This window comes from Manacus vitellinus, unplaced genomic scaffold, assembly GCF_001715985.3.
Source record: "Manacus vitellinus isolate BGI_N305 unplaced genomic scaffold, ASM171598v3 scaffold_12_pilon, whole genome shotgun sequence".
In the NCBI taxonomy this organism is placed as follows: domain Eukaryota; kingdom Metazoa; phylum Chordata; class Aves; order Passeriformes; family Pipridae; genus Manacus; species Manacus vitellinus.
Genome location: NW_021938949.1, coordinates 325,520 through 338,728, shown reverse-complemented (window position 1 = coordinate 338,728; position 13,209 = coordinate 325,520). Strand labels below are relative to the sequence as shown.

Here is a 13,209-nt window from a genome sequence, read left to right as displayed (position 1 = left end):
CAACCTTCAGCCCAAAAGACCAAACTTCCACTGGCCTCAGTAGCAAAGCCCATGCTCGTTGCCTGCAAAACTGAGCTTCTCAAGATGTCTCTAAATTAATTTCCCAATGGGTTTTGCTGCACCCTTCAGTCACCTGCTACAAAATTCACACTCTTAAACTGCAGTAGTTAATGAAACTTCACCAAAACACAGAGAAGATCCACTCAGGGTCATGCACAAAGCTCTGGAAGCAGGGTCATGCTCCTGCCCCAGTCATTACCCTCCCTGCCTGCACAAACCTGCCACATCACAGCGTGTACAAATCTGGCATGGGAGGGAATGAATGGGGCACCAGCAGAGCCCAAAGGACTTTCTGCAGATTAGCAGCTCCCTGTGCATCTCCTCCTAACGTGCCTAGGGACTTAGCCAGCAGCGAGCTAAACGTCCTCATGTTAGCAACAAGTTTTACTGGGTTTTTGTGTTACTTGACCTTCATGATTGGGAAGCTCTGTGTGTCTCAACAACCTCTTCTGGTTGCCATCACAAGACACTTCCCAAGGTGAAAGATGGTTTGGTTTTTTGCTCCAAGAGCACAAAACGTGCAGCTGTGTCTGGAGAGCACTCGGTGCTCCCTGAGTTGGTCTGTGATGAAGAATGAGTGAGGCTGGCTCTTCAACACAGTTTTAACTACTCAACTCCAAGGAGAATTTTGGCTTTGCTGTACTAACAGTTCCAGCACAAAACCACTGGCACTTCTGTAAGGGCACAGCAAAGCAGCGTCCTTTCTTTACCTACCCTGCAGGACTGAGCCCACGGGGCTGTATTCTGTGCCGAATGGTCCCACCTGAGCCCTTTAAGACTGATATTACCATTATCAGCATACTAATGAAGATCCTAACCTCGTTTACCTCCTTGGCTTTTGCATCACGCAAAAACAACTGGGACTAAAGAAGAGCTGGAGGCTTTCTTAGCACAGCAAAGGGCTCCTCTAATCCTGCACAGCCCTTAGTGCAGCGGCAGGAGTTGCTCCTAAACGGCTTAATCGAACGCGATCCCTTCCCTAGTGCACAGTAAGTATCTGTGTCCAATGGAGAGGATAAGAATGCTGGGGCAAGCAAAGTGCCAGGTTTAGAGAGAAACAGGGAACCACACACACACACACACTTTCCTAGCCATGAGCTCATCAAAGGACTTTCCCCCTCGGAATTTTTGCAAGATGTGCATGTGCCGTGTGCTGCTGAGCCTCGCATCTGTTGGATGGATGAGAAACTAATTTCTAAGAATTTCAGTGATGCCAGGCATTTTCTTTTTTTAATGTGACCATAAAGTGGCAAAAGCTGTCAGCGGCGCTGGCAGTAGCTTAACAAAAAATGTTGACGTTGCTTGGATACCGAGTCCTGCTCCAGCTTAGGATTTGCCTGCGTGTCTGCATTTGACAGGAGTAACTCCTTAGGATTTTAGTTTTTCTTTAATATTCTGAGAGCCGTGGAAATATCTCCCCTTATTCAGATCACTCCTTCCCTCTCCTCCCCCACTTTCAGGCTTTGTAAGATGCAAACTAATTCCCCAACCATAATAAAGCTGTGAAAATATTTTTTTTTCTAGCCTTTTTTTCCCCCCAAGGTTAATCTTTTCAGTTATATAAACACTTTATAAAGTAGCACGGGGAAACTGTATGAGAATCTGTTTATGTGATTAAGACTTGGCTCCTTCTTTCCCAGTGATGGTATTTCACGCTTTGCGTTTGCCACTGCAGACGTTCTCTCAGCCGCCTCTCCGTGACCTCCACAGCAGAAGGCAGCAAGATTTAACATTGCTTTTCATGGAGTGCTTGCAGTGAATCATTACTGCTGGGTATCCATGGAGTCTTGGGAAAAAAGAGCATTATTTAGTACCTGCTAATTTTTTGTTACAGTGGATGGATTCCAGGTTTTCTCTCATGGCAAAAATCCAAAGGAAAGCGAATTTTCCCCAGCCTTTCCCTTTATTGCTGTCCTGCTCCCAGTCTGACTTGTGCCTTGGAGTTTGAAGAAACAGTTCTGGATACCATTTAGTGAAGTGCTGTAGTATATTATTATCTTTTATGGTAAAGAATTTGGAAGGACTTGAGAGAGAGCTTCAGGCAGAAACAGAAACAGGACCAAAGTGCATATACAAAATACAGCACTAAACTCCTCTTCCTGGCAGTTAGATGACAGAGAAGCAAAAAACATCCACCACAGATAATTTTTCCAGTCTGGTCCCTGATATGGTTCCACGGTTATCCTGGTGCTCCACAGCACCAGATTTCAGCACCCTGAGGGGTTCTTTTCCAAAGGAAATGATGTGTTGTTCAGATACTCTCTTCAGTGTCATTTGTTTTATTTATTTAATAATGTCACAGGCTTTGCATACACAAGCAGCCAACCTTCTCCTTCAACAATCCACCCCAAACATCAGTGGCCCATTCCCACAGAGCCCTTCTGCACCAGGGAATGACTCGGTTTAGCCACGCTGAAGCAAAGGACATACTCTCCTTCCCATTCCAGTGGCTCCTCCAAAAAAAATCATGCATTGTAACACTAAACATCACAAATGCATCACCTCAAAAGAGTAAACAAAGCTTGAATGCAACAAGAACATGTACCACAATCTCGTAACTCTTTCCAACTAATGCCAACCACAAAGCAGTGAACATGTGAGGTTCATCTACACAGTGTAATCCTGTTTTCCCTCTCATTACAGCAGTAGCAAGTATGAGATTTTTGGGTACTGTGCCAGCTTCAACAGCTCTGTGAGGAGGAGAAGACACCTTCCTGTCATAGCACTCAAAATCTTGCAATTTAACCACTGGCAAAAAATTTACATGGAAAAACCTGACATTGACAAAAATGAGATGGAAACCTTGAAGCAGAAACAAGCCCTTAAAAATATGCCTCTTCAGGTTTAAAACTGGAATGGACAAAGTGATAGGCAGAGGGGAAAAAAAGTGGAGATGACTCAACAGGCTCATTTTGTGGTGATGCCTTTTGCTGTTGCCTTCCCCAAGCCTTGTGTCACTGGAACCATAAAAGAGCACTTGAATGGGTTGAAGATGTAAAAGTCAGTAGAGGCAGTGCCAGGATGCTCCCACTGAACACACAGAAGTGCACAAGAAAAACCTCCTCCCAGCTGCACATCTCTTCTTAAATCCAAAATGCAATAATGGAGTGAAAATGATGCTCTGAATCCCGAGAATCCTGCTCTCCAGTTTTCTTTTCCAAGCACAGGTGAGACCTCCAGCCCAGCTCAGGGAAGTTGGATCCTCTCTTGGCTCTCTTGGCTAAACTAGAGCCAAACTATGGCCAGAGGCTTGGCACCATTGGTGTAGGTTGAGGATCTGCTGGCATTCCTGCTTCCTGGGTTTGGAGCTGCGCTCCCCAGGGAAGCAGTTGCATACAGTGGATTTAAGTTTCCCATCATGCAGCACAGCTGTCTGCTTTGTAAGCTCCTCCACAGACAATGTTCATTCTCTCCATGTCTCAGCTTTCCAAATGGAGGGGCCATAGGAGCTTCCTGTGATAGCCACTGTGATTTCCAGCTACTCCAAACAGAGCTCCACACACTCTGCCTCAAAGCTCATCCCAAAATGATGGGTCAGTTTAAAAACAGTGTGACTCCTGTCCAGCCCTCAGCAGTAGCTTGACTGCCTTCAATGCTGTAATTGCAGGGACATATCTTTAATAACAAAACCCACGCCAAGAAAGTGATCCAAGGCCAGCTTCCAAAGGGTTTCAATTCCCCTCTTCTCTAAACTGTTTAGCTCCTCCAGCCCCTGCCACAGCCACACATAACGAGGAGCCTAACCCCAGACTTCACCCTCTCAAATGGCCAAGTGCTCCTCCAGCACCAGGTTGGGGACAATCCCAAGGTAGCCACCATCCTTGAGTGTTCAGTGGGGCTCACTTCCTTAAAATAATATTTGAGATTTCACCTCTTTTCATCACCCCTAAACTCTGCAGCAAAACATCCTCACGGGGCAGAAGCTCCCCTGATGACATCTCCTTTGCACAGCAACTCCATGCCACAACCCCCCAAAATTCAGCAATGCCTTGTCTTTCAGGATATGTCTGACTGCATGGATATGTGCTACTATTGTTACAAGGAGATGTTCTGTAAAACATGCAGAAATAAGACATGCCAGTCTTTTTTGATTGCATGGGAAATAAGGCTTTTCCTCCAGTTTTAAATGACAAAACCCAACTCTGTAAAACCTGTAAAACTTACATCCCCACACAGGAAACTACTGCTTATTGTTCTTTGCCTTAATGGGGGTGGCGAGCAAATACTGTTGAAAAAATATATCCATCCAATAATATTTCCTTTTTCCTTATCTTTTTCCTTTTTTTTTTTTTGTTTGGTTTGGTTTTGGTTGTTGTTGTTGTTTGTTTTTTTGTTAATAAGGCTTTTTTTTCTTTTTTTTTCCCCTTAAGTCAACTGGCTTAGGTGGCTCAGCAAGGATTTGTACTATTAACTTCAGGCACCCAAGTCTGGTAATTGTTCCACTGTGCTCAGAGCCCAAAGGCCAAATTTTCCCCTGTGTCACTTTGAGAAAGTCAGATGTTGTAAATATGATGTGCTTAAATACACATAACATAACAGAATTTGATCTTCAGGGAGGTAGAAGCCACAGTTTAATTAGCTTAGCTGAAAGAAGCAACACTTTCTTCTAAAAGACAAAAAATCCAGTTGACCACCCATCTAAACATTCATCTCAGTTCGTTTTTGAGGTTTGCTCTCCCGAACAAGTTTAGGCTGGTGCTGCCTCGCTGAGGACTCCTTTGCCAAAAGCCCATTTCTATTACCTGGTTACATGTATCAGCTGCTTCTTGTCTTCCAGAAATCCTACAAGGTGCATCTCACTTGGCCAAATTCACTCCCTGTCTAGCAAACACAAAGGAGGCAGCACTTAATACAGATGATAAACACAGAATAAATAATATCGGGCACTATTTGCCACCTGTAGCGTATCTCATTCCAGTATTAACCACTTCCTCAAGTGCAATTCTTTTACCTTCTCTCCAGAAAGTCTTGGCCTTTGTAGAGTTTAGATGTGGACTTTTATTTTGCCTGGATTAGAGCCAGTTTTGGCCGCTCAGTGCTATCAGGACACGTCAGTGTGCAAGAGGAACTGGAGCAACTGCTGAACTGCAAACAGCATCATCCTGTTGGGGCCACGGCTCAGGTTGCCAAGTGCAGTTCTCTCACCATTAAACAGCTTCATGGAAAGACTGTGAACATGAAGAGCTATGGAAACCTTATACTGAGGTTAAGCAAACAAATCTGACATCAAACCTTCTGCCCAGCTCAGGCAGGCGATGAAGCAGATACATTCATAGCGACCCTGAAACGAAACGCTCAGGATTTCCAAATAACAGCGTTTGTTGAAGAATATTTGATTAATGGTTTACCTTCACACGCCTTCCCCAGTCAAAAATTAATTGCGTTAGGGTCCCTGCATTTATCAACACAATGAAGTGTTTATAGATATTGAGGGCCATATCCTGACTTGAGGGCAATGACAAACACTTCTGGGATGAGAAGTTGGTTTCCTGAACAACTGCTGAAATTGCAGCTGTTACACAGGTTGGAGGAAGGGATGCTTTCAGCCCCCACTGTTTGAACGGGCTTAAAAGCAGAAAAAAACCACCCCAACAGCAAGCATAATCAAAGATTCTCAGTATCCTGCTCAAAACCTAAGCCAAAGCATCTCCAGGCAGGCAAGGCAATCCCAGCCTCTCCATCGCACAAGGAGAAGCAGTGGGATGCCCACAGGAGGGCACCTATGCTTCACAATGGTATAGGAGCTCCCAGGGAGATGCAGTTTGGGCTCACACAGTGCGGCTCTGTCTGGAGCAGCTACTCCCACACACTTGTCACGGCAGTCCCGTGTCACACAGGGCTCCCAAAGCTGCTCCCACATTTTGCGCTCTGAGAGCTGTAAACAGCAGGAGACGCTGCAAGAAGCAAACTACAAAGAAACCCACCACAGCTGCCTGCCAATAAAGTGTGCTTATAGGAACCTCAAGGCAAGGTTCAAAATAATTTAACTAAGAAATTGAGGTGTTTGGATGGCTGATCATCAGAGACTCTGACTACTTGTTTCACATATCAAGTACACACTGATTAATCTTTTTCATAATCTGAGATTTTTTTTAAGATACAGAAGAGCCTTCAAATACAGGGTGAACTACAACAGAAAAGGGCATAGCAGAAAGTCTATATGGAAAAAAATCCAAAGCAACAACAAAACCAAACCAAACAACCCACAACACTTTTTGTTTGTTTGTTTTGTTTTAAAGCTAAAATAGGAAAATTTGGATTTCATTAAACACTTAGTGCCCCATCTAGAACCAGCCATCCCTGCTGGGCAGGTCTGTTGATCCATCCCAGAGATGCCAGGCACAGGGAACTTTGTAAGCTCTCTGCTGGCTTTAGGTTTGTCATTTGGCAGCTACCACTGCTGGTTTTAGGATTGTCATAAATCAAGTAGTTCCTGACACTCAGACTTTTCCAGCAATGCTCTGTTTACTAACATGAGTAGAAGACCTTGCATGTTTTTAAAATGAAGAATATGACTTCTAGCCTCCTCTAGCTGATGTGTTTATAATTTTTCTCACAATAAACCCCAAATCAATTAACTCACTGAGCCAGAAAATCCTAAACCAATTAATTTTAAAAAAGTGGCATCTCTGTTCTCCTTTCCTTTGACAAAGGAAACATTACTTTGGTCAAAGAGAGAGCAGCATGGAAAGACTTTGCTGGACTACAGAGAATCAGGAGTACAGGAATTAAATCAGTGACAATAACACATTGTTGATATTACACCTGCTTACAGGTCTGTCCCATACCCTACAGATGAAAGTTAGAGACTGAAAAACTTCCTTTTTTTTTTTTTATGATGGCATCTAAATCATTAGGAATTTGAAGACAGTTTGAAAAATCCTTCTTCCCTAGACAGAGTGGTGAAGAATATAAAAGGATACTGGATGTACTCCCGCTATGCAGACAGCACTGACCATGGGAAACTGAAGTGAAAAGGGAAGCACAGTGAAAGATATCTCCAAATAACTAAGAACAATCACCATAGGCACGTTTTAACCAGAAAAATCATCTGCTGCTGACAGCAGATGTCAGTAACTGGCAGGGGAAATGGTGCTGAATGTCTTTGGCCATGTGTGCAGACCCGCTGAGCTGCAGCAGCGCTGACACACGTTGTCTGCAAAAAGTCATTTTTCTAGCGTAGATGAGACCAAAATGAGCAGTGTTGACCCCTCTGAGGGCAAAGCAAGCTTGAAAAATGATGATTAGATGTTCTTGCACATAAGTACCGGAAAATAAATCAAGACAAACAGCTTTTTTCTTTTTCTATGTTTTATGGGATGATGATGGAAGAGTCCATGCCACCCTCCCAAGGTGAACCTGGACTGAGCAGCCCTGTCCTTTCCTAAATTGCTCCCCTCATCCTACATGGCAAGGGTAGTCACAACCAGGAATCAAAGCTGCCTCATGCCTTTTCCCCCTGGCATCCCACCTGGTGCCCATCAGCTACAGAAGGCAGGGGGACTGCGAATTGAAGGCTGGAAGGCTCCAAGACTATGGGATAAATGTCCTGATTTAGCAAAGAAAGATCCAAATACAGGTTCCAGCAGCTGACAGGAGGAAGGACATCCCACTGCACAGCACCGTGTTGCAGGAAGATATTCCTAAGGAGTAATGGTGGGAAATAACTGGAGTCAATGGGGCATGGAATGTCTGTGCCCAGCTGCCGGCGCTCCACAACAGCCTCTCTTGGACTAAACTCCACGTCACTGCAAGATGGTACCTAAACGTCACGAATATGGAGTAAAATCCTGGGGGAGAAATGGATTTCGGTTGAAAGATTGAAAAAAAGTCTTAGCACAGATCAGCCACAACCCAAAGACCTTCAAGGGAGCAGAGCAGAATGTGGCAACAAACAGGCTGCAGGGTTTTCCCCATTTCTTCCCCGGGTTACTGCAAATGAGAGCTACTTGCTCCATCTATGGGTAAAAATTAGTACAGTCATAGGCTTTTCTCACACGGGGCATCGTGTAACCAAGATGTTCTAAAAGAAAATAAATTATTAGAGTGAATAAAATACATGACAACTATTCTGCATTGCATCTCACAGTCTTCTGAAAAGAATACAATGTGGATCTTTATTATGGGAACACCAGGAGTCCTCCTTATGGATTATTTTAGGCACCACAGTTAACAGTATTGAATGCCAGAAGGAGAAAAATTACTAAGAGAAAGCAGAACATTAAAACTTTAGAGTGAAAAACATTTCCTTCCTCAAATGCAGTGCAAATTCACTGTGATTTAAATCTGATAATCAGCATCAAGGTGTTTGAAAGCTGTGTAATTTTCAATTCAAAGTTCTGTAAACAACATTTAATTCTGAGCTAAATTTATCTTTTCATCCCATGCACCACATGCACTCGAAGCTTTAGGTCAATGGAAACCTTTCAATTGATTTCCTTTGCTGGTAAAACTGACAGCACCATTAATGTGACATGAGTATTGCTGTTACCTGAACTGATGGTTTCGGAAGGGGAGGCAGGACTGGAAAATGACGTGATGTCCTTCAAATGGGACATTCAGACCCATGGAAAAAGATAATTACTTAAATATCATAAAACCATCTACTTCTAATAAAATATTCAGGGTACCCCTATCTTCAGGGGTAGCTCCCTAATTTCCACTCAGCACAATAAAGTTGCTCTCATTCATTTGTACATGTATTGGCTGTGAGGGAGAGCTCATGCAAGAAAATTGTAATCTGAAATGTGTTTCTTCCCAGTGCAGGTCATCCTTCCGTGTTTACTTTGGATCACCTCAGTTTGCTTTGCTGAGATGTGTCACTTCTTTCTCTTGGCATTCTACCTGCTCATGCAAACTGACACACCAGGGAAATGCACTCCCAGCACAGCCAAGACCCAATAACGCCTCAGGAGATCCCAAGTTCTGCTTCATGAGAGTAGTTCATGCAGTTTTGAGCCAATCTAAGACAAACTGGGAAGCAGTTCCACAATGCCAATTTCGAAATCACTTCTCAAGGACTTCAGCTTGCACATCTTCACTCACCCTTTGTTCCTGTTGTGCCTTGTAAAACACCTGTGAAATCAGTGTCAGGTCTGTAGAAGCCTCCTGCTAGCTACAGGTCACACTAATTTACTAATTCTTTTTCATATCCAATTAAAATGTAATTATTTTAGTGTTCCATGGCTGCTCACGTGCCCACACTGATGGGTAAACCCCAGGCACTGAGCTGTACGTCTCACAGAGCCAAGTCTCTGCTTGCAGAAGGCTCTGGGAGGCATAAGGTGGGCAGTGCTGGGAGGAACTGAACCTACCAAGAGTTACAGGGTGGGGGAACAGCATTATCAAGTCCTCTGCACCACCTCAAAGCCAAGCTTAATTCATCTCCAATCCTCACTCAGCTTTCAGCTGTCGGTCTAACAAGTGCTGTTGCAAAGAAATTCTCAGACAAAAAAAAAAAAGAAATCAAAAAGCCAAGAATTAAACTTCAGAGCACTTGCACAGAAACCCAGCATGCAAAGAGATGTCTTGGATTTTTCTGCAGGGAACTTCCCAAAAATGAAGGGGTTGCACCACTGACCAAGCACACACCTCACCCAAAAAGGTCCCTGCAGAGCCTCCTTCAGAGGGGCCTGTGGTGAATTTGTTGCCTTTACAAAGGAGGGATGCTGGATGTGAAGCCCCAGCCATCAGTTTACTGTTTCAAAGCTGTACTTACAAAATACCTGAAGTGTCTAGCAGCCAAGCACACGTTGTGGGAAGGTATTTTTCCTTTCAAGGCAAATCTTTTGTCAGATCAGAGCTGTAAGGTTATGACCAGATGCTGAACTGGGGTAACCAAAGCGAAAAGGCACAAAGCTCAGCTTTTGGCTACTGCCAAAACCAGTGATACAATACTAAAGATTAGAAAAAGCTTTAAACTCCCAGCCTGAAGTGGAAAATATTTTAAGTTTCATGTCTGCAAATCACTTTCTGTTTTAATATTGTCCTACCCTAACCCTTCCTAAACTGCATATATTCAAAAGGAAAAACAACTTAGCTGGGAAAAGAGCAACCACATGGGAAAGAAAGCGCTGTGAATACCACACATAGTCTTTAAAATGAAAACAAGCTAGGAAGAAGCTGCTTCCAAGGAAAACAAGGAATATGTGGAGTAACAGGTTAGTCTGTGTTTTGAACAATGCGTAGGAGGAGGAAGTGGAGGGAAGACAGGGTATGTTATTTAAAACAAAGACTGCATCTACTTTCCCCCACATACTGCTCCATGATGACAGGGAAAGGAGTGCAGCACAGACTCAATTCAGGTAAACTGGGGGACAAAAAGAAACCCCAGGTCCCTGTGAATTTTCATCTAGTGCTTTTTGTTTAATTGCAGATTGCCTGGATAAAATACAGATCTGCTATAAACCCAAAGGGAAGGTTCCAGTGCAGAGTTTCCCTGGAGATCCATGGCTGGGGGAGGGGAATGTCAGCAGGTCTCTGGTCTGATCCCTGCTCAAAGCAACTTTAAATTGGGGTGCTCAGAATCTTGTCCAGTTGACTTCCTAAAATCTGCAAGGGCAGCAATTTCACAGCCCTTCTGGACCCTGGCTGCCATACCACCTCCTCCAAGAACATCTTTCTTACACATGCCTGGGGTTTCCCTTGCTGACTCCTGCACTTTCTCTGGCTATCCCTGAAATGCCTGGCACTGTCTTCTCCATAACCCCACTAGGTAAGTGAAGACAGCAAAAAGGTCTTCACCTCCTCTTAATTCTTCTCCCCCCTACACCACATGCACAGCCCCTGAGCAACACAGTGACCCTTTGCTGGACCAGCATGTCCCTGTCTCTCTTGTACAGGGAAGTCCTGAACTGGACCCAGCGCTGCTGATGTGTCTCACTGGTGCTGAGCAGAGGGGGAGGATGACTTCCCTTGACCTGCTGGTGATCCTCCTCCTAGTGCAGTCCAGCACACAGTTATTTTTAATTTTAATACTATTGACCCAGCACCAGCAGGGCTGTGAAGGCAGAGAAGCACAAGTCCAGCTGATATCAGTACACTCACGCTTTCAGAAATGATAAAGCAACCCTAGTCCCATCCACTTTTAAAACAGCTATCCCAAGCTGCTCGAGAAAATGGCATTTTAATCACATAGGCTGTGACAATTTTGAGCAATGAAGCATTTAAGCACCTTCAGAAAGGTGGAGCCACATGCTGGTTTAGCTCTTCTCAGAGCTCTTCAGCACAGCATCTTTGTAAAGGTCTGAGGTATCTGGTCTGAGGAGTGTCTGAGAAGTCTTGTCTCTCAGGAAATACTGTTCAAGCCACAGAGACTTTGTTTTGAGTGGCAGGGAACCAATTAACTTACCATTCTGTAGTGGTGTATTTGTGAAGTAGCAGAATGCAGAAGTACTGCCTATGAGAAACTACATAACACAGCAGAAATGCTAACCCATACTTTTCCTGAAGTCTTGAAAAGGTTTTGTTAAATAAAATTCGATAAAAGTTAATTAAATGTAATAAACTCTAAGAGTATAATTCACTATGAACCCCTGTTTAGCACATTCTGAATAAAATCTACTTTCCTCTGGTAGTAAAGGGTGTGTATCTGCATTCGTCTTTCCATAAGAGAGCTAAATGATGTGAAAGCACATAGCAAGAAACATTTTGTTTTGCAAAAATCTGCAGAAAGAGAAGAGTTATCAATTTAAACATCAACTGTAATCATTGTAATCATCACTCTCTTTCCAAGAGGTTGTCCCTCCTGCCTTAGGAACAAAAGACCATGAACACCCAAGCCCAGTGCAATTCCTGCAACCCTCTCTGGAGCAGCAGGGTCATGAGTATTTTCTGTTAGCTCAAATATAGCATGGCCCCACTCCAAGCCTGCTCCTGCAGCAGTGATGTGACCTTATCAAAAGGGTTTTGCTGACTCCTGAGAGATTCCTTTATTTAATATTCTGTTGTACCTACCTAGGACTTAAATAGTGCTGGCTGCTGGGGCAACTTGATTGCAAAGTCGCAGGATGGCTTTGCTCTGCAGTCTGTATTGCTGCTGTTTGTGCAGCACTGAGCCCTTCTCTGTGTTCTCCATCAGCATTATATTGCCAATATTTAAATGTGATATTTAAACCTAAGTGGACTGGCAAAAACAGTTTAGAAGGATTTCAGTTATGGTGAGGTCTGAACAAGAGGGGAGCATACAAAGCATACTTAAACTTCAAGAAGGGAAGAACAAATGTCCTTGAAGAGAAATGATGCTTGGAGCCTACTCTGAGTCCTTCAGGAAGACTGACTCTTACTTTCAATCTCCTGAAAGTATTTTAGGTAGAGGCAAGGACTGGAAAAGATGCCATTTCAAGTAAGCTGCAGCAGAACTTCTGATAAACATGAAGAAAAATCCTATATGTGTTTGTTTTGCTGTGTTCTTATTACACAAAAATCACTATGAAATTCCTTTTTCTGATTAAATCCCATGCTTTTAAGAAAAAACCTGATTAAAAAAAACAAGGGGGTACCTCTGCTATTTGAAAGTCACTGAAAGCTATCAACACTTTGCAGGAAACATACAGCCCAACACAGGTATATGCATCACCAATTCTGTACCTACATTGTCAGAAAGATTTGCCAACAATTTATCATTATTTCTTCTCTTCACAGACTAACTGTGGTCTGACAATCCAGCATCCTCTGTGGCAAGACATTATTCCTCTGTATTCTCCCTGTAACCCTGCTCCCTTCCCACAGCCACTAATGCCTTGGGCAGACCAGGTTTGGTCTGTCAACCAGCACTGGGAAACTTTGTCCAGTAAGAAAGTTTTAAAATCAAAGTGTGTTCTCAATCCTGCTCATTTCTGAGTTCTGATGGTGTGTTATTAGTTCATAGGATGCTGAAGATGTAAACTTTGTGCCCAATATAAAGCAGGCAAGTGCTCTGAACCATGGAGGTTTCCAATGCCTTTCACATTCTGGAAGAGGAGCTCAAACACCCCTTTAATGGTCATTTGATTGGAAACACATATCATTTACTTTCATCCAGTAAAGGCCCCTTTCCCTTCCCACAATAGATAGGACAAAGAAACGTCAGTTAAAAAAAAAAAAAAACAGCTGAAATTCTCTATAGGATCTACAGAAGTAAGTCTCCCTCCACTCCTGAGGGATGTCATT

The 13,209-nt window shown here is 43.5% G+C and overlaps 1 protein-coding gene across 1 annotated transcript in view; it reads right to left on the bottom strand.

Moving 5' to 3' along the window:
- PRKAG2 (protein kinase AMP-activated non-catalytic subunit gamma 2) overlaps positions 1-13,209 on the bottom strand; it is a 210,094-nt gene that overhangs the window by 120,208 nt on the left and 76,677 nt on the right. The gene's annotated exons all lie outside the window — the stretch shown is intronic.